Genomic DNA, 20817 nt, shown 5'->3' on the forward strand with positions numbered 1-20817 from the left:
TGCAGCCTACCCTAGACTTGTATAAGTATTTTCTTCCATAGATTTAATCCCAAAGCAGTGGGCAAATCAGTAGGTTTTTCTTCTCCATCCTTCCCATGCCCCAACCTTTCCCTTCTCTCTATCCCTTACTTAATATGCAGGACCAAGTAGGAAAGATACATGGAATCCTTGTAGCACTTCAGTTCCTCAGAACCTTGCTTTGCCCTGATGAAAGTGCAGGTGAAATACAGCAACCATTTATGTTTCCAGTGAGCATCTCCTCACTGGATGATGGTCAGTGCTTGATCTATGCAAACTCCAGTCATCAGCAGCCTTCATCAAGTTCTACTCTCACCTTCCTCAGTCATAACTATGCCAGCTCCTCTGCGGCCCCTGTGCAGTCTCTGCTCCTAAGAGCAGGATGCCTTTATCCTTCCCTTCGAATCCTGTGTGCTCTTATCACTGGGAGCTGTATAAACCACAACATTTTGGTGGAAAATATGTTCCTAGGATGAGTCTTCAAAATCAAGAGTGATATTGAGAGGAAGGCATGCATGTGGCTATTTTTAGACCTACCTTCTGCAACCATCAAAATATGTGATTAAACTAACACTGCCATCCCTAAGTGACCCAGTGTGATTTGAAGTTTACCTAAGCCACTTGGGGTCTTTTTCCCCAGAAAATCCTTTATACTCTGAAAATGAGAACCTGTTGGGTATCTAGGTTTTGGACTTTCAAATTCAAGAATTGACTGGTGTCAATCCCAAAAGCCCTTTTCATATAAATGACAGGGGAGAATGCACTAACAGAAAACCCCTTATTTGTAATTTTTATGCCTTTTGTTACATAATTTGTAGCTTTGTGCTCAAGAGAAATCTGATGTGGAAAACAGCTCACCTAGCCAGGGTCAAGGAAGATTTGTAACAGTGAATGGAAATATGCAGGGAGAACTGATAGTAGCATTTTAGTTGTTCATTAACCCATATAATTTACCCTGGAGTGAGTGGGAGAGTATAATATTTATTTATTTTAATTTTGTGAATATAAACACATCCTCAGTCGAGACAAATGTAGTAGAAATATAGGATATAGAGAAGTAGAAAATTATAGATGTAGTTATAGATGTACCACCAGGCCTGGTACTCTTCCTGAAACTGTTGCTGGAACCTGGATGCTTGAGAAAGGCAGCAAAGGCTTTGAAACTTCATCTCGGCTTTGAATGAGCGATGCCACGGTGGAAGAAGAAGCAGCAACGTCCCCTGCGTTTTCCAGGAGACCAGAGGGAGAATGAATTTGCGCGTCCGAGCCCCAGGACCATCATCCCGCCGGGATCCCGCTGCACTTCGGGACCCCCGAGCCCGCCGGGGCCGCGCGGCACCGCTGGGAGGCGCCCGCCGCCCGCCGGGAGCGCCCCGCCCGCTTGATCCCGTCTGATCCATCCTGGATCCCGCCCGCATGATCCCGTCTGATCCCGTCTGATCCATCCTGGATCCCGCCCGCATGATCCCGTCTGATCCATCCCGCATCCCGCCCGTCTGATCCCGTCTGATCCTGTCCGATCCATCCCGCATCCCGCCCGTCTGATCCCGTCTGATCCCGTCTGATCCATCCTGGATCCCGCCCGTCTGATCCCGTCTGATCCATCTCGCATCCCGCCCGTCTGATCCCGTCTGATCCCGTCTGATCCATCCCGCATCCCGCCCGCATGATCCCGTCTGATCCCGTCTGATCCATCCCGCATCCCGCCCGTCTGATCCCGTCTGATCCCGCCCGCATCCCGCCCGTCTGTTCCCGTCTGATCCATCCCGCATCCCGCCCGCATGATCCCGTCTGATCCCACCCGCATCCCGCCCGTCTGATTCTGTCTGATCCATCCTGGATCCCGCCCGTCTGTTCCCGTCTGATCCCGCCCGCATCCCGCCCGTCTGATCCCGTCTGATCCCACCCGCATCCCGCCCCTCTGATCCCGTCCGATCCATCCTGGATCCTGCCCGTCCGATCCCGCCCGCATCCCGCCCGTCTGATCCCGTCTGATCCATCCTGGATCCCGCCCGTCTGATCCCGCCCGCATCCCGCCCGTCTGATCCCGTATGATTCCTCCTGGATCCCGCCCGTCTGATCCCGTCTGATCCCTCCCGCATCCCGCCCGTCTGTTCCCGTCTGATCCCTCCTGCATCCCGCCCGTCTGATCCTGTCTGATCCCTCCCGCATCCCGCCCGTCTGTTCCCGTCTGATCCCTTCCGCATCCCGCCCGGAGCCCGTCTGATCCCGCCCGCATCCTGCCCGTATCCCGCCTGTCTGTTCCCATCTGATCCCGTCTGATCCCGCCCGGATCCCGCCCGTCTGTTCCCGTCTGATCCCGCCCGGACCCCGTCTGATCCCTCCCAGATCCCGCCCGTCTGATCCCGCCCGCATCCTGCCCGTCTGATCCCATCTGATCCCGCCCGTATCCCGCCCGGAGCCCATCTGATCCTGCCCGCAGCCAGCTTGGATCATGTCCGCGTCCTCTCTGATCCCATCTGGATCCCGTCCAAATCCTGCTCGGAGCCTGCCCGCATCCCACATTGCCTTCATCCCCAGGCTCTTGTCTGGCACTCACGGGCTCTGCTTCACACTCCCACAGGATGGTCTGGTTGGAAGGCACCTTAAAGATCACCTTGTTCCGAGCCCCTGCCACGGGCAGGATCACCATTGCTACATCAGGTTGGCCCATTCAGCCTGGTCTTGAACACTTCCAGGGATGTGGCACCCAGGATAACCTGTTCCAGTGCCTTACCACATGCCTGGTATCACAGAATATGATGTAGGAGAAGACTTACAGGATCATCAAGTCCAACCTTTAACCAATCACCACCTTGTCAATGAGACCATAGCACTAAGTGCTAAAAACCTACTTTATATCTAATCTAAATCTACTCTCTTTTAGTTGAGAATGATTACACCTTCTCTCATCACTGCAGGCCCTGAGAAAAAGTCTGTCCCAATTTTTCTTATAAGCTCCCTTTGGGTACTGGAAGGTGCTGTAAGGTCTCCCTGGAGCCTTCACTTTTCCAGGCTGAACACCCCCAGCTCTCTAGCCTGTCTCCACAGGAGAGGTTCTCCAGCTCTCAAAGCATCCCTGTGGCCTCCTGAGGACCCACTCCAACAGGTCCATGTCTTTCCTGTGCCAAGGACCCTGCAGCTGGACACAGCACTGCAAGTGGGGCTTCATGAGAGCAGAGGGGCAGAACCACCTCCCTTGCTCTGCTGGTCACACTGCTTTTGATGCAGCCCAGCACAGGATTTGCTTTCTGGGCTGTAAATGCACATTGCCGGGTCATGTCCAGCTTTTAATCTGCTGTTTCCCAGGTTCTTGTTTCTCAAATTTTTCATTCCTCCCCCTGAGGATTCTGTTTTCTCAAGGGGATATTTTGCTGTTTCTGCTTCAGTGCTTGGTGCCCTCACACTCCCTCTTCCCATGTTTCATCTCTGTGTTAACAAGATAACCTTTTCTTGTGAACCAGAATAAATCTTTGCTATCTGGTCAACTGACCTAGTATAATCAGACACTGGACTTCCCAGAACTAATCCCTCTTTAAAACACAGCATCAGTTCTAAGAAGTTCTCCAATCTCAGTTTAAAATTTGACAGTGAAAGAGAATCCGCCACGAACATTTGGTGAGCTCTTGTGCTCATTTATTGCTATCACTCTGTGGTTTGTGGAGGTTTTCTTGCAGAGGGAAAAGAGTCTTTAAAAATAGAAAAATAAATTAGCTCCTCACCCTTGGAAAATCAAATAACAAAAAGCGAAATTGTGTCTAGTGAATTTGCCTAATGCTGGTTTCTATTCAGTTAGCTTCAGCTGGCTTGGTGGAAAAGCCCCTGACTATGTTTTCTTTGTGGGGCTGCTATGGGCTGCATTACCGTGGGTAACTCCAGAGCTGCTCAGCTCTTCCAGAAGTTTCCTGACTGTCATCAGTGACCTGTGTCCTGCCCTCCCCAGAGTCCTTCCCTCTGCGCTGGTGGTGTGTAGCATTTGCTTATTAACTCTTCAGTACTGAGAGCAAGGTGTTCAGTCTTACCTGATGGGGTTTTGTCTGCCCTGACTGCAGAGTAGTCAATGTGATGCCACATTGAGAGGTGACATCTAAACCCCCCAGGAAAATATCCATCCCACTTGTGATGGATTAAAGTGTTAATCTGGGTTTGCACGGATTAAGAGCCCAGCACCTTCCTGTTGCTGTAAAAGCAGAGGCGCCAGTGTGCTCTCCTGTGCAAAGGCAGATTCAGCTCTTGTCTTAACAAATGACATACTCAGTGCTATAAACACTTAGTTAGCAAAAACTGAAAGTCCACTCTCATTTCTTTGCCATGAGACACTTTCAGGATCAAGCGGTAGGTCAGGTTAGAGTAGGTTACACAGATGTGATTCAGCAGCTTGGATGCGATGCTCCAGGTGATTTGGGTATGCTATAAAAAACCATAGCCTGGTGAAAAGGTGTGAATCAGAGAATCAGAATAATTCAGGCTGGAAGGGATCCCTGGGGTCATCTAACCTTCTGCTCAGAGCAGGACCAAATTTAGATTAGGTTTCTCCTGGCCTTTTGCAATCATGTTCTGCTTGTCTCTAGGGATGACAATCACACAAATTCCTGGGCCTTGTGTCTGAGTACCTTCAAGGTGATAATTTTTTCCTAAAATCTGGTGTGTGTTGCAGCTTATGTCTGCTGCCTCTTGCCCTATTTCTGTGCAACCCAAGGAGGAGTTTGGCTCCATCTTCTCCACAACTTCTCACTGCAGATTGCAGTAGGGTGTCCCTGAATCCTTCCCCTCTCCCAGCTGGCAGGCCCACCCAGCTCAGCCTCTCTCCATACACTCTGTGCTCCAGCCCTGGCCATCCTGGTGGTCTCTGCTGGATCCTGGTATGTTCACATCTGTCCCGTGCTGAGGAGCCCAGGAGTGGACCCAGCCCTCAAGGTGTGCCTTACCAGTGCTGAGCAGAGGGAAAGGACCATGCCTGTTGTGGGCAATGTCCTTCCTAAGGCAGCTGTTGACCTTCCCTGCTGCAAGAGCTCGCTGACAGCTCATGGCCATCTCCACCAGGACCTTTTCTGCAGAGATTCTGTCCATCTGCTCAATGACATCATGTGCTGGTGCATGGGGTTATTCCTCCCATCTGAAGGGCTTTGCATTCACCTATGTAGCACTCCATGATGTTCCCATTAGCCAGTTCTCCAGCCTGCTGAGCTCCTCTGCACACAACTCTCCCTCCCCTCCTACACAAGCACTGCTCTGATTACAGTGCTGAACACTCCACTGAACAAGAAGGGTTGAAAGGAAACAAGGAGGTCACACAGTTAATGCACAATGTGGAATAGCTGAGTCTCACTTGCCAAATCCAAGAGGTTATTTGGGGTAAACCCTGTTTAATGACAGGCATGACAATTTATGAAATTATTATTAAGTGAATAAACTAGCATGTGGTGTTACAGAAGGTCTGAAAAAATATTAATAAGCTGTTGGTTCAAATGTGAAAGTGCTAAACTCATTGACTAATATGTGCTCTAAAAATAGAGACTTGAGCCTCCGCATCAAAAAAAATAATGCTTCCCTTAGGAAGACTTAACCAGGTCCAAGCAAAAAGCTTTCTGGCTGAAGTCCAACAACTATTTTTTTGGAAGTCCTGTAATTAACTTTTTTTTCATTACTTTCTGGTGGGAAAGTTCTTTTTTCCCCCCATTTCTGTTAAGCAGTAGTGTGTGTTCAGTTGCTAGGATGATAACAGCAATGACATTCCTATCACCGTGAAATGTTTTAAGTTGAAAAGTTTATGTGATTTTTGTACAGACTGATCCTACAAGTTAAAAATGACCTGTTCCCTATTTATCCTACATGGAGTGAAACTTTAAACAAAGAGTTGTTCTTCAATTCATTCTCTAATTGTGTTTTCAGTCCTACATGTTTTCTAGATGTGTACTATAACAATATAGATTTTTCAGTTTATTTAACAGAGCTGGTAACTGCAGTTTAGAAAATGCTGTGCAGAAGAGCTGGAACCTGCCAGACCTTTGTCCAAAGTCAATGGGTTCCAGGGTTTTTGTCTGATCTATAGATACTTACACTGCCTCAGGTTTACCTGCCCTACAGAAGAGAGTTAAATGCTGCCTCAATAGTTCAGAGTTGCAGTTTGCCAAAAAGGGCTCACAGCAATAGGGACTGTTGGGTTGTTTGCTTTCCAGTGGTACCTAAATGTTATAAAAAAATTACTAAACCCCTGAACTGTCGAAGTCCAACACAAACCTGAATGCAGGTGAGGATTTCTTTGGGTTGAGAATCACAAGGCAATTGGGTAACTGCAGATCACAGTGAGAGCAGTGGGTTAAAAAGCATTTCCAGACCGTCATAAAACAGAATATAAAACATAGTGATATCAACAAAGAATACAGTGATATCTTCCATATTGTGCTCCACACTCCCTGGCTCCCAGCCCCGGAAGACTCGATTTATGCAACGATTTTGCCTATAGCTGCTGTCGAGCTACCAAGTCTTTACATCATGCTGTAACCTCCTGGGTATCACTGTGAGCTGAAAAGTGGTTAGCTGGAAGTTAACTATTGAGGTAACCCCCCAGGCAGTGGTGGAGTCCCCCCTTGCTGTCTTCCACCTGAGGTCTAGTTGTCATTCCTTGCATGGGATGCACATCTCCCTGGGAAGGAAATGCTACTTTTCAGGAGCTAACCACAAACCTGCCATCAGCAAGATGTGAGCAAGAAAGTATGATCCAGTACACAAATTCCTAGAGGAGACAGCAGCTGGTGGGGCTGCAGCGTGATGGAGAAACATCTGGAAGCTGTGGGAGACTCTAATCCAAGTGGGATTGCGCTGACGCCGTTTGTCTGCCCCAAAAGAGCTTTCTGGGCCAGCTTCCTGGGAAGGCTGGATATGAGATAAGGGAGGTGGCTACACCAGGTGTTGATGAGGTCTGAAGTATAGTGTGTTGAAGCCAGGTTTGGGTATTTCTCCTCACCCCTAATACCAGTGAACTGGAGCAGGTTCAGATTAAAGAGAAGCAGTTGGTTGCGGTGAGGAAGAGTTAACAGCACTGAATGGCTTTAATCTAGAAAACACGGGGCTGGAGGCAGGGAACACCCACGTTTGGAAATGCTTGCTGCACGGGGCCTGGTGCTCCATTCTCCTCAACAACTGCTGGGATGAGACAAGAGCAATCAGCTTAATTTTCAATGAAATTACCAGAACAGTGGGGTTTCCACAGACTCTCACTAGCACAACTTGAGGCATTGCAGTTTCTGGTACCGGCTGGAGGTTGCTGGGCCTGTAGCTCACAGCTGTGACAGCTGCTGCAACTCAGCAGTTGATGTGTTAATTTAAACCAACACCACTCATGCTTTAAGCTACTGTGCCAGACTACACTATAGAAGAATTTGGGATGAGGCCAGGGGACCTCTCTCATCCAGTGCCCTGCACAAAGCAGGTTCCAGCAAGACCAGGTTGCTCAAGACTTCATCCAGTTGAATTCAAGGACTCAGCTCCAGGGTAAAGATACCACAGGCCCTCTGGATAACCCATTTAACCACCTTTATAGAGACTTAAAAAAAAAATTATATTTAATTGTTACTTCCCACATTGCAACTTGTGTCCATTGTCTCTTTCCTATCACAGGGTAGTTAATACTGTTAGCTGTTACTTAATACATCCCTCAATTATTAACTTGTTTCCTGGTAACCAGCCACTGGACTCTGGTTCCATTTCATGCTGCAGAAGTGGAAGACATGTACCATTCTTGCTTTGGCCAGGTTTGAGCATCCAAACAAGACTTCTGTACCAGCTGAGCTGCAGAGATGCTGCTCCTCCCTAGCACTGAAGCCTCTCTCTCATAGCATGGCATGGCATGGCTGGCTGGAGCCCTGGGAACAGCCACCTTTTCACAGGGCAATGGATTCATCCCTGTCTGTAATTGATGTGCAGTTGCTTAAAGCACTCTGGGATCCTTGGGGATGAAAAGCTCTGTAAAGACTGGAATTGTTTATTATGATGATTACTAAAATAAAACTTTAAAATGCCTTAATGTAAGGAGTTCATTGGAAGGTTTACAATTTGGGGTGTTTTATGAGGGGAGAAGTTATTTCCAAGAACCACATTAGAGTAAGTCCCCCTTAGGATGATGCAAAAGGAGAGTTCCAGTGTATTACAAAATTAGCATGGCTATAGCTTTCTAAGCTTTTAAGACCCCTTAGTATCAAGGGGAAAGGGGAAAGGAGAGTCAGGCAGCCAGAACAGGAATCTGTTTCTATTGGGAAACTATTAGAAAGATGCAATGTGATGGCTGGGACCCAGACAGAATTTAAATGTCATCCCTTTCCTATAAATAATGAATAAGCATAATTGTATTTTTTAATGCAGAGCCCAGAGGAAAATAATCTCTCTTGATTGAACTGGGATGCAATGTTTTGGACTGGAATTCAGAGGTCCCAAGCTCAGGGGTTCCCAGTGGTGTATCCCAGCTGCTGGGTGCTCTCCACTCCCACTCGAGCATCTCAGGAACAAAGGGATGAGGATCCTGTGCCAGAAACAGATCAGGGGCTGCAGCATGTCATTCTGAGAGTTGTCCCAGGTGCACTGCAACCCCTACCAGGAAAAAGGGACGTTTACTTTGAGTGATTTTTCATCTCTGGAGCCTGAGTTTTACCACCTACATTGAGAGTCACAGGGTTATAAAGTCACTGCTGTAAAGCTTTGCCCTGTTGCAGTCTCACAGGTGGTAGAAAATATCACAGTTCATTTCTGCTGAACACTGAAATTGGAGACAATGCCCCTTGTTTGGCATTTATGATGTGAACAGGCAAGGCATGAGCAAGGATTTGAGTCCAAAACTCAGAGGCTAAAGCAACTTGGCAAGTCAAAAGACATGCAAAGGGGTGAATGACATGTCCCACATCCCTGTCAAGTGTCCCATCTCATAAGAGGCACTGTGCTGCTCACCTCCTGCCTCAGTGCCTTTGAATTGCTCTATGTGCAATACATTTCTATAGGAACTGACTTATTTACACAGCCTGCCCTCTCTGTGTCTGAGCTAGAGAAGAAAACTGATGGAAGAAAAATGAAGTGGTTACTAATTAGCAAATGGTTCATTAACAGAAGACATCTGCTTCATATTAGGCAGGGAGAGATGAAGGCTGAGTCTCACATCCCCAGTGACTGGCTGGTTATGGAATTGGCATTAAACTTGAAATCAGGCCCTTTTTAAGGTTGCTTTTTTTCCACCTTGGAGATGTCAGTGTATTGGGGGCTGAGTGCTCTGAGTACCAGTGATGAGACAGGGCATCACAGCACAGGGAACCCGGCTGGGAAGGATCCTGTATTCTGCTGTGTGAGGGGTGATCCACCCTGCCCCGCATCCCTGCTCTGCCTCATTCAAATTTCTTACCTTGGTATGGGTGGGAACAGGTAGGAGGCTTCTGAATTTGGAAGGAGAAAGTGGAATTACTTCTACAGTGAATTCAAACAGGCTTAAGCCTGGTCCTTGAAGTAGTGATGGGAGCAGTCTCCTGTACCAGGTGACCAAAACTCCTCCCAGGATACACAGCTCAGTCCAGGGAGGTGACGGATCTGAGAGTTTATTTGTTTTTGTGAGCTTTGGATGCAACACCAACAGCTGAATGACCAAACCATTTTTAAATCTGTTTGAACAATCAACTTCCTCAGCCACCTAGCTGCTTTGGGCAGTGCCCATCACTGCATTGGGTGAATATTTCAAATAAGGATCAGGAAAAGCTACCAGTTCCTCCAGAGCAGCAGTGGTTTTCTCCTAAAGGACAGGGAGAAGGAGGATGAAGAACCTCACATGGGATACTGCAGAACTGAAATACCCCGAAGTCCAAAGGTGAGATTGTTGTATGTGGCCTGGAAAACAGCAGGCAGGACATGCCTGGGAAGTTCTTGTAGTTTTATTTTCTGCTGGAGAATTTGGAAACTCTGTGTGAAGAACACATAAAAATCATATAAGAACATACAAAATGCCTTTTTTTCCCTTGAAAACCATGCAACTGACCATAATCAAATCCTCCCCTATCAGAGCAGCAAAACTCACCTGGATTTCAGGAGCAGTGGGGTGGGTCAATAGATTTTGGCACCAAAAAGAACAGCAGACTTCTGACTGCATTAGCTACAAAACTCCTTTTCCTTGTCCCCACATGGATTTTCTGCCTATGTATCAAGAGTATTTGAATTTTGAGGCTTTTCTACCAAGCAAAATTGCCCAGAATATTCTGATTTGCAAGAGCTGCTCTGGAGCTGCTGCTCCTCTGAACCCTACTGAGGGAGTGTATTCCAGAGCAGTTATTTCTCTCTGGAAGGGAGCAGTAATTATTCCACCCTAAAATGACTGTTGCTGTGCAAGACAGTCTGAGCAGGGAGCTGCTCCAGGACAGTGACTGTGGAATGGGTTATTCTGCAACAACTCTTTTGGTCAAGCTCCTGGTGTCAGCAAGGTGTGAATCCCTGCTGCAGCACAGGTGGGAACACACCTGGCACACACAGCCCTTGGCTTTAGAGGCAGCTGGGGGGCTGCAAGGATATTAACACTTCTGCTTGCTGGATTTTTCCCCTCTGTTACACTTAAGAACTCTTCCACCTCAACACAGGTATGTAACCCTCCTCCCCTTCCCTTCCCATGGAAAAGCTGACTTGTTTCACCAATGTTTCTTAACTCCCTTGACCTCTTCCCAATTGGATGCAACCTCCTTTTGTTTTAACCGCATCTGGGACTTTCTGTCAGTGCTCCTTGGATTCCCTTTTTCTCTTCCCGGATGTCTGATGAGGTTGAAGTGCAGCAGGCAGCTCTCAGCCCCTTGGTGCCACAGTGAGAGCATCTCTGCCTGTCACTACCCTGTGTTTACAGTCATCTCAGGCAGCTTTTGGTCGGCATGACACTGTTTTCCTGCCCTAGCCAACGTGAATTAATTTGGAGCATAATATTCCAGGAGACAGTATCGAGTCCTTCAGTGAAATCCAAATAGATTGCAGCTGCTCTGCACTCTATTAACCCCATTATTTTGTAATTCTGTCCAAAAGAACCAGGGGGAAGGGCATAGAAAGCTGGAGTCTGGAAGGATTTTGATTCCACAAAATCAAAATGCAAACTGGAGGGAGTGTAAGAAATAACTTTCCTGGAGCAGGGCAGCAGGTCAATGAGATGGATTTCTTCACTTCTGCATGCTCTTTCATCCATAATTAATGGTTGTTGTATTCTCCACTGTGGAAGTATGTGTGTCCCTCACGGGTAGTTTTCTGAAGATCTCATGATTTTGGCTCTAAGGTTCTTATCTGATATCAGCTTCCAGGGGGATTTCTGTTCCTCAGAGATGGGTTCTTCAAAGTAGTTACAAGAAAAAACTAATAATAATTTAAAACACCCTCTCCTCCCACTCCTCATTAACAAAATCTTCCCAAGACCCAATACTGACAAAATCATTGGATGCTGTTTAGGGCTTTGAAAGCTGTTGACCTCAATAGTGCTGTGGCACACAAACCAAAGTGAGAATCTTGCCCAAAATGCTCTATGTTTGGTTTTGTTGTTTTTGGTGTTTGTTTGTTGTTGTTGTTGTTGTTTTTTACATTTTACATTATGTTGGCTCCCTGTTAGCTTCTTAATGGATCCTGGCCCTGTTGTCCTCCAGGTGTTTAATGGTTTCTCTTCACTCAGTCATTGCCCTGTTTCTTCTTCCCCCATTTTATGCAGCTTCTATCCTTGCAATGATCATTGGTGTTTGCTGTTCACCACAAGTAAGTGTGTCCTGGTCTTCAAGTGCTTGACAAGAAACCAAACCAGAAACAAACCTCTCGGTGGTATAAAAACTAGCCAGTTAATTGCCTCACTGGGATAAGAGGAGAGGAGCTGAGCAAGCTCATTTGTGCATGTTCACTTTTTCCACTCACACATTTCTCTTCCCTAACTACCAAGCTGCCTGGCAGCTGCCCCTTCCTGCTAAAATATCCCAGCTTAGTGCTTGTGTCCTCCTTGCTGGAGAAACCTGCAGCACAGTGTGGGTGTTTCCATTGTGGCCATGAGTAAAGCCAGAGCCTGCTCCAGATGCTGCAGGAAATGAGATGCTTCTGCTGAGCGGGGACGGGACGTGGTTACGGACTTTGGCATCAGCCAAAAGGCTGCAGTGCTGACCTCGGGATTTTCTCCATATAGTTCATATCACAGTATGGAGGGAAAGAGATAAAGACAAAGCCTTGTGGAGGTTATTTCTGGGAAGCAGCTATATTTGTTTCACTTTCCTTCCAACCACATCATCTCACCAAAATGTCACATAGGTGTTCTGAGGCATCTTTGCCACCTACTGCTATGAGATAACCTTGACAGCCAAATCCCTCTCTTCTGCTCATTCTCTTTTCCTCTAAACAAAACAAAACAACCAAAAAAATCAAACCAACCAACCAAAAAAAAACCCCACAAAAAAAAAATCAGATTTTCTCTTTATTCTCCCACATCCAATGTATAGTTTTAAGGTGGAAGAGCCCTTCTCTATGTTACTTTTCAATCAAGTATTTTCTGTTAGGATGTTTCCTTATTAATATCTGTAATGCATCTTAATGCAGACTTCCTTTTCTCTTCAAAAAGTACAGCAGAAGCTCAAAAATAAATTGTTCCTGTCAGAGTGATTCTGATATATTTGAATAATAAAAGGTGAAATAAATTCCCCATGCCAGTGTCAGAAGAGGAAGATCTGGGATACTTTTAAGCTGTCTCTAGCCCTGGTACTAACTCTCTGTGGGAACCTTGCTTAGACAAGACCCTGTACAAGGACAGGGTGTCTCTCTCCCTCAAAGGTCTTGAAAAACTCAAGCCTACCTCTCTGTCTCATTTTTCCTGTTCTCAAAGCATGGGTTGTACCTCAAACCCAGCCCAACTCCAGATGTTCCACTGATGCCAACCAAAGCAGCTCCTTCACAGCTGGCGTTGGCCAGAACTCATGTGCTTGTACTGCTTATAGCTCTTGTCCTTCCCCACGTCACCTCTCTCCTGGTGATTTATTTGTCCCTTCATGCTGTCATATCTTGATTTATTCCATTGCTGCTGATGGCAAGGCCTTGCCTGGATTCTCTGCTCCTGGCATGCTCTACTCTGTGGCAAAGGTAACTACCAGTAGCAGAGAGCAAGAGGTTAATTCCAGGCTCCTTTCCTCTGCCTGGAGCAGGCATAAATTCTCAATAGAATCAACAATGCAAGCAGCTGCCACTCAGTACAGAAATAAATAACTCCATTTTTAAGAAAACAAATTTTTTATGCCGTGCATAACTGGAGAGGTAATATTTAAGCCTATTTCTGTGGGTTTGGAATTAAATCTTCTATGCAGAGGTTTAAATACTGATTATCTCAGTCCATTTTCATTCAAAACCCAGCATAGTCTGAATGAAGCAAATATTTCTATAAGCATCTAAACATTAAGTCTGATTTTCAGACTGATGGAGAAACATTAAATGTATGTTTTCCTCTTTCATTACGCTTGCTTTAATTACTATTATATTTCTAGTAAGGGGAATGAATATTTCCCGCTTTGGCACTCTGTTTCATTAAGCAAATTGCTTGCTATTAAATCAAACTTAGTTGGCTCCTTGTATGATTTAAAGATTTTACCCACAGTCCCTGAAACAGTCTGGTGGTGATACCATCAGAAGGGGGCAAAATCTGTGTAATGGAAGGAGGTTTCTCCTTATACCCATTATAGTTTCAGTCCATCAGCAGCTGGCTGTGCACACAGGCTCCCAGGTAACACACCAAATAGTTTTTGAATGCTTTCAGGGACAGTGATTCCACCACTCCCTGGACAGCCTTTTCCAATCTTTGACAAGTCTTTCAGTGAAGAGATTTTTTCCTAATACCTGATCTAAATCTCCCCTGGCACAACCTGAGGCCATTTTCTCTCATCTGGTCACTTATTTTCTGAGGGAGGACACCAACACCCATCTCACTACAACCTCCTTTCAGGTCTGTCTTATCTGGCAGTCACCACTTGCAGTAGCTCATTAATTAGTGAGATTTTTGCATAACTTGGTGCAGCTGATTATTTCTGAGACACCATGAAGAGAACCAGAACACAGACTGCATAGTCCATGGCTTACATCTGATGGCCCAACGCCAGGGTAAGGGTGCAAGAATAACAACCCCAGGGATCTGATTCCTGATGGGAAGCTGAAGAAAATCTCAGAGCAACAGCCACAGGTCTCAGGAAGTGTCCACCAGAGCTGCAGCTCTCAGCAGCAGAGAGGCTGGGAGACTATGCAGCTGAAATATCTCATCCATCCAGTAACTGCAACTGGGTTCACCTGGAGAAAGCTCTGCTCCAAACCCCAGAGCCTCAGGGGTGGGGTCAGGACAGTTTTCTTCTGCAGAGCAGCCCTTAAAGGGAATGCTCTAAAGCAGCTGCAAAGGTGTATCAAAAGCATACAGCAGGGTGCTTGAGCATGAGGTACCTGGCCAGGCACAGCGTGGGCTGGCACTGCTAGATTCTTGTAGGTACAGGAGTTGTGACAGTGATGTGGGAAGTTTAACGTGAAAGTTTTTGGTGGCAGAGCTGGGGAGTAGGTCGGGAGTGGCTGCTGGGGATGCAGAGGGCAACGAGGGACAGTGACTGGCTGAAGAGGTTCTGCAAAAGGGTCTGCATTGAGGAACATACCTTTTATGAATGGTTTCTTTAATGGTCTTGGTATGAAAAGCTGTAGTTTGTTGGTGGGAATTCCTCCTGTGCATTCCCTCCTGCCATGACTGCCTTTTGTTTGGACTGTAGTTAGCAGTGACCTGCCTCAGGCTGAGGTATCACCAGAGCTGTAGAGGGAAAAGAAGGAACCTGAATGAAGTGTGGGAGATACATGCCCTCATGACAGGACAAGAAGCTGTTTCTTGAGCCACAGGAAGCACTGTTCCAGGCAGGTCATCTCGAAGATAACATGAAGATGTCTATTTCTCAATTTTTGGGTGGATGGGTTGTCTCAGTTGTACAAGCATACCATTAATAAAACCTTAACTTCAAGTTTGTGCTTATTTGTCTTTTGGGCTGCAAGGAAACAACATTGAGATGTGAAGATAAAAATATTAGCATCTTTGGTTGAAAATTCCAGTTTGGGACTAATGTAGAAGGTAGCAGGAGGGGCTCAGCTCAAGAAAGCAACAAGGAAAGCCTGGTGGAGGAAAGGAACTTCTTCAGAAAGGAGTTGGGGTCTGGGGGGGGGCGGCACTAGGTGAAGGACCAACAAGAGACTCCTGAAAGTGATCTCTCTAAACAGTTTTATTCTGTGCATGTCTGTCCAGGCAGCTCACATTGACTTGATTCTGAACAATCTTTCTGATTTTAAAAACTGCAACAACTCACAAGCAACTGCACATGTGCTTCTCTTGAAACACTCATGTAGCTGCATGTCTGATTATAATTACACTCCTGTGAAAATTTCTGGTGGACCCAAGGACTTAATCCCACAAGCCTGACTGATCACATCGCTGTACGCGAGAATTTATGCTTGCAGGATTAAATGCTGCCTTTAGCACTGAAGCAATTAATTGTTATATGCAGAAAACACGCAGGGGTGGGGGAAGAAGGGACAGACTAAAACACACCATGAGTGAAAGGAGATCTGCTGCTGCTGTGGGTGCATATCCCTGTCACTAGGGCTCATTGCTGGGCAGGTGGCTGGCTCAGGCTCCGTGCTCATCAGGCAAGTGATGATTTACTCTGCTTGACCCAGAGAGGGAAATAAAACCTGATTTTAATTCCAGCTGTGTAAGAATGGGTGTGCCAGAAGTGCTTTCCCTGGAGAGTTCCTACAATTCATTGCTCTGGTTTGCAAATCTCCTGATAGCCAGAGAGCTGCTGGGACTGTGCATGGCTGCAGGCATGGGAGCAAATCTCTGCCTCAGCCAGGGAGTGACCACCCACCCAAGAATGCCCTGGTCTAGACCAGCTGGGCACATGGTGTGAGTTAGTGAGGAGAAAGAAGGGGAAGGGAGGTTTGACTGAATTGAGGACTGAACAAAGAAAAGTTTGTCAGACACTGAGCTCTGAGCACTGCTGCATGGGAGGTCTTTTTGCTGAGGCTGCATTGGAAGACCATGGTGCTGTGGGAAAGGATTGCACAGCCCAGAGAAATTGCCCAGTTTCCTCCTGTGACCTCCACCAGCTCAGCTGCAGAGTTCAACAGGCTTTCCTCTTACTTGAGGCTGTGTTCAAAGCCATGCTCCTGTGGAAAGGATCTTTCTTCTTGTGGGAAGGAGAACTTCTTTTCTTAGTTATTCTCCTGAAAACCTTCAGGAGGATTCTCCCAATCCCCTGGTACACAACCACATAAAGATGAGATTTTGCAGAGGAGCACACCTTCTCCTGTTACTCTAGTGTAAATGTGAGGTTCAGAAGTAAACCACCCTGAAGTCACCTGGTTATTGAGGAGGCCACCTGCTGATGGTGAATTTCATCCCTGGTGTAAATCAGGAAAAACCTGAGTTCACCTGTTGGTGGCATTATCCCCTTTTGTAAATTATCACTGTCCCATTGAAATCAGCTGAAGATCTAGATTGAGCTCTTTATCCTTTCCCTCCTCAACAAGAGAAAAGTGAGGGAGTGAACTGAACACAGTGAAGGAGTAAACTAGGATTTCCAAGAGGCAAGAAAAGCACTTTGGAGCAGACACTCAGCTCTTTCTGCTGAGCAGAAGGTATCCTTTTCCTTCAATAGGTGTCAGAGTAGTGAAAAGGTTGGTTATTGGCATTGTAAATGGATGGAGCAGCATTAAGCAGCTGCAGCCATGATGGTCTGAGGTCACTAACCATATAAAGTTAGATTTTTCCTCACTCACTTCATCTGAATATTTGGGGTAGGGAGGAAAAAATGAACTTTTGCACACCTGGACTCTTCTTCCCATCTGTATATGCCTGTGTCTTCAGAAATGGTCTGTAGCCTCCCTAGAAATGGCAGGAGGGAGCTGGAGCAACCTCAGGTCCTGGAACATGAGGGTGGGAATCTCTGATACCCTTTTTTCCTGAGCTATTTGATACAGAATTTGTCTTCTCTGTTTTCAATTTCTCTGCCATAGAAGTGGGAAGTTCACCTGTAAGGGCAGCAGGAGGCAGCTGCTGTCCCTTGGTCTTCTGTGACTGCTGACCTGCAGGGGCTGTCTCCCCTGAGAAGTTTGGTGCCAACATTTGAATAAGTTGATCACAGGCATTCAGAATGTTCTGCCAGAAGCCCCAGTGGTTTGGCAGATTTTCCAAGCTCATGCCCCTTCTTGCTTTCATTGATGTCCGTCTTAATTATTTTATATATGCCGTTCCTTGCTGCATGAAAGAGTGTTCTGAATGTGTGAGAAGGAGACTTTGTTGCCTCTTATTACTCATGTAATTAGGCAGTACTGGTAACTTTATGTAAAGGAATATGAAAATATTTAGGTTGCTTTTGGCCAAATGCCTTGCAAACTTCAGAATCCCCTGAATTTAGATGAATTTCATATTCTTCTGGGGTTGCTGTAATCTCTAGAGGAGTTTAGCCAGTTAGGTACAGCAGGTCTCTTCAGGGCTTTCTGTCCCTTTGTTGTTATATATCAACCTCTTAAATCATGAATTAAGCCACTGTCATTGACAATGGCTGGGAAACATTCTCATAGTTAAAACTAGACCAGCCCACAAGCTTTAAACGTCTGCAGTGAAAATGCTTGTCACCAGCTCTGAGAACAGTGGAGCGTGTAGGTCTTAAACGGGAATGGCTCTATAGGACTAAGGAAACAAATGGAAGGCTTGCTGTTTTATTAGCTCAACAAACTACATTTCAGTCCTGTCTCTGTTTCCCTTCCTGCGTAGCAATATATGCCCTGTTCCCAAAACGCTCCTGTAAACAATGGGGAGGGAAGCCTTTTGTGTGGCTTTCGCTAAGATTGCAAGTTGTGTGGGCAATGCAACTCGACAGAATTTCAATGAGATTTGCAAGCCTGTGTGCTTATGCAAAGGGAAGTATTTCATAATGCCTGTTCTCTCTTAATTGACTTATTTTTTTGCACACCGTAATTTATATGAAGGCAAAAAGGAAAAGTGCTTTAGCAAAACAGTCAAGGCTGTCTTTGAAGAACCCAAAGAAATTTTTTTCTGGGTAGATTTATTCATTCTGTAATTAAAACACTTTGATGCAAACATGACATACTCCAGAATTTGTAAACTGCTCTGCTTAGTGCTCCAAAGGTCTCCTCTCTTCACATTAGTCAAAGTCCTGCTCTGAATTGTATATTATGCATTGTTTTGTGGACCAGTTGAATTATTTTTAGGTGGTTTTTTAAAAAATTTGAATCTAAGTCTGCACCATTTGGCTCCACATGTTACTGAAGAAGTTCGAGTTCCTGTTGTCTGTCCTGTATCCTCATTCATTCTTGATGTCTCCACAGACATCACTTAATTATGACAGTGAAGAGAGTTTTAAGTACCTCTTGCAGCATCCAAATTGGTGTTCATAATGAGAAAATCAAACTGATACCTGCTTCACATTATACAGAAAATATGCTGGGCAAAGTGTGTGTGTGGGAAATAAGTCTGAACTTAAGCAAAGTAGTGGGGCTACAGGAAGTTTATGCTGGCTGCCCCAGCAGACTGTGAATGCTGGTTTCCATCTCACTGGCTGCAGAGAGATACAGCCACATTCTCCCTGCACTGGGTTCTACTGTGGTGTATTTGTTTATGAATATCAATTTTGTGCTACCACTGTAGCAGCAGAACCAAGTCAGAGAAACCTCTCTGGAAGACCCGTGAGTTTGGGGTGGTCCTTGGCAGTGGTGGATTTAGATATGTTGGAGTAGGTGCTCATGGTCAGAGGAAGCATGTGGATTTCAGAGGGCTGAGGGTGAACGGAGAGTCCCGGCATGGTGGTGGTGGTGGTGCGTGGAAAATCCCTTGTTGCCAGCACAATGGCTATCCTGGATCTTGAGGGGCTTTGTTCTAACTTCATCTACTTTCCTGATGTGCTGGCAGTGGAGGGGCAGTGGAGGGGCAGCTTCATGGGACCTGTTCTGGGAGTGAGGGCCGTGTTTATTTGCATCCTTTTGAAACAGGCAACAAGCATTTCTAGTTCAACAGTGAAGAACACAGCCATGGAGCTTGAAATGTGGGATCTTTGGGGAGTTTCCTACAGAGGAACCCAGACACCAAGCCTGGTGTGGGAACTCATTTTTCTTGGGAAGATACTTAGGAGTGATGGGAAAATGGGCTCTGGGAATCTGGACATAGAGACTGCTCTCTGTTCCCTGGCCTGTTGCAAAACAGCTCATGGTGCTTCATCCTCGCTCTGAAATCCCAGGGATGAACTTTCTCAAGGACCATTAGCCAAAATGTTTGTGGCATAGCGTGGGACCTCTTCTCCTGTTGTACACAGAAGGAGGACCCAGAGAAGCTGCAGTGGGTAGAAAGGTGAGTGGCCCAGGAAACCCCCACCAGCAATAACAGAGGCACCACTGGTGCCCTTGGCATCAGCAGGGCCTTTTGTTTTGGTCTTGGCAAATGCCAGTGGTGCCATTCAACAGGGTGCAAGGGTGGAAAGGGGAGATCTACAGAGTGGAATATGGGGTTGGGGTCCCTTGATCCCAGGACAATTCCTTCAGGGCAGAGCCTCTATGCCCTTGTTCCCATCTACACTACTGCAGTCACTGCTCGGGAGCATCGGGCAAAAATACTGCTTCCAGTCTTGTAATGTGCTGCCCAAGCAAATGTAAAATATTTAATCTGGCATTGCCAAAGGGGTGCTTTATGACTTCTGCCAAATTACATTATATAAACATAATTAAAGGGTTAGCTTTGTTTGAATCTGTCATTCTAAGCAATAAAGATGTCAGATAATTTATTGTTGCATTTTGATACTCACCCTATTAAGCTAATAACTGTTTTTGTGTGTGTATGTATGTATACGAGAGCAGTGTTCATGGAGTTTGTCTTTCTGAAGGGTGACCAAGTCTGAAGATGTTGCTGATGGAGTCCAGGCATATTTCTCTGCTACAAAACTGCCTTTCAGTTGCTTTTGAGCCTGGATGCCTGTCATTCTCAAAACTGCTTGGGAAGGCTGAGAGGGACAGGAATCAGTGCATCTGTGGCAGTGAGGATCTGGGCAGTGGTGCCAGGAGAGGCTGGCACCACTGCTGGGGCAGAGCTGGGATTGTGCTGGGTGAGCTGTATTAAAGATAGGACTTGACCCCTGCAGACCAGCAATTGCCAAGCTGTGATGGGCAAGGATTCAACAGCCTGAAACATTAAAAACACATGATACTTCACATGAAGAAAAGGATTTTTAATGACTTGTTTCTCCTGCACTGTGGACCCTTAATGCCCAAGAGATTTCATTTTGCCTAGCAGCAGGTGCTTCACCTAGTCTTCAGCATTTTAGCCAAGTCCTGTCCTTGTTTTAGGGTGGAGGAACAGAGGTGTGGCTACCTGGTTTATTGAAGATGGGGGAGGATTTGGCTGGGCACATGCCTGTGCTGTAGGTACCAGACTGGAGCAACCCTGGCACAGTACAGGATGGAACAGAGCAGTGGCCAAAGCCCAGGGCATGTCCATCCTTATCTGTCAGGGAGCTGGGATGGTTTTGGCTCATGATGGCAGGAGCTCTGTACAATGGGGCTGACATGCTGGGTACACACTCAGCTTCTGGTGCAAAACAACACTCTCCCTCCCCCTCTATTTTAAGACCTGTGTTACAACCACTAAATTGGTAGAAAAACAAGCCCAAATCCTGTCGAGTATTAGGACAAATATTTTTAAAGTTATTTTAAGATTTATAAAAATATTAAACTAGAGAGTAAAATACACTTTATTAAACT

At 46.2% G+C, this 20817-nt stretch overlaps 3 long non-coding RNA genes across 4 annotated transcripts; 2 read left to right on the forward strand and 1 right to left on the reverse strand.

The window, feature by feature from the left end:
• Positions 1–9512: 9512 nt before the first annotated feature.
• On the reverse strand, positions 9513–16368 carry LOC138109164 (uncharacterized). Its single transcript, XR_011150320.1, has 3 exons — positions 16190–16368; positions 14661–14809; positions 9513–9951 (listed from the first exon to the last, which is right to left on the reverse strand). It is a non-coding gene; the product is annotated as an uncharacterized lncRNA (long non-coding RNA).
• Positions 14411–15014, forward strand: LOC138109165 (uncharacterized). The gene is made up of 2 exons (XR_011150321.1): positions 14411–14496; positions 14772–15014. It is a non-coding gene; the product is annotated as an uncharacterized lncRNA (long non-coding RNA).
• Positions 16369–16547: 179 nt separating the features above from the next.
• On the forward strand, positions 16548–20728 carry LOC138110027 (uncharacterized). 2 transcript variants are annotated; one of them, XR_011150763.1, is made up of 3 exons: positions 16548–16686; positions 17029–19414; positions 19944–20728. It is a non-coding gene; the product is annotated as an uncharacterized lncRNA (long non-coding RNA). The 2 variants fall into 2 exon arrangements; XR_011150762.1 differs by lacking the exon at positions 19944–20728 and having other exon boundaries at positions 17029–19842.
• The last annotated feature ends 89 nt before the right edge of the window (positions 20729–20817 follow it).

The sequence above is a fragment of the Aphelocoma coerulescens genome, chromosome 4, assembly GCF_041296385.1.
Source record: "Aphelocoma coerulescens isolate FSJ_1873_10779 chromosome 4, UR_Acoe_1.0, whole genome shotgun sequence".
Lineage (NCBI taxonomy): Eukaryota > Metazoa > Chordata > Aves > Passeriformes > Corvidae > Aphelocoma > Aphelocoma coerulescens.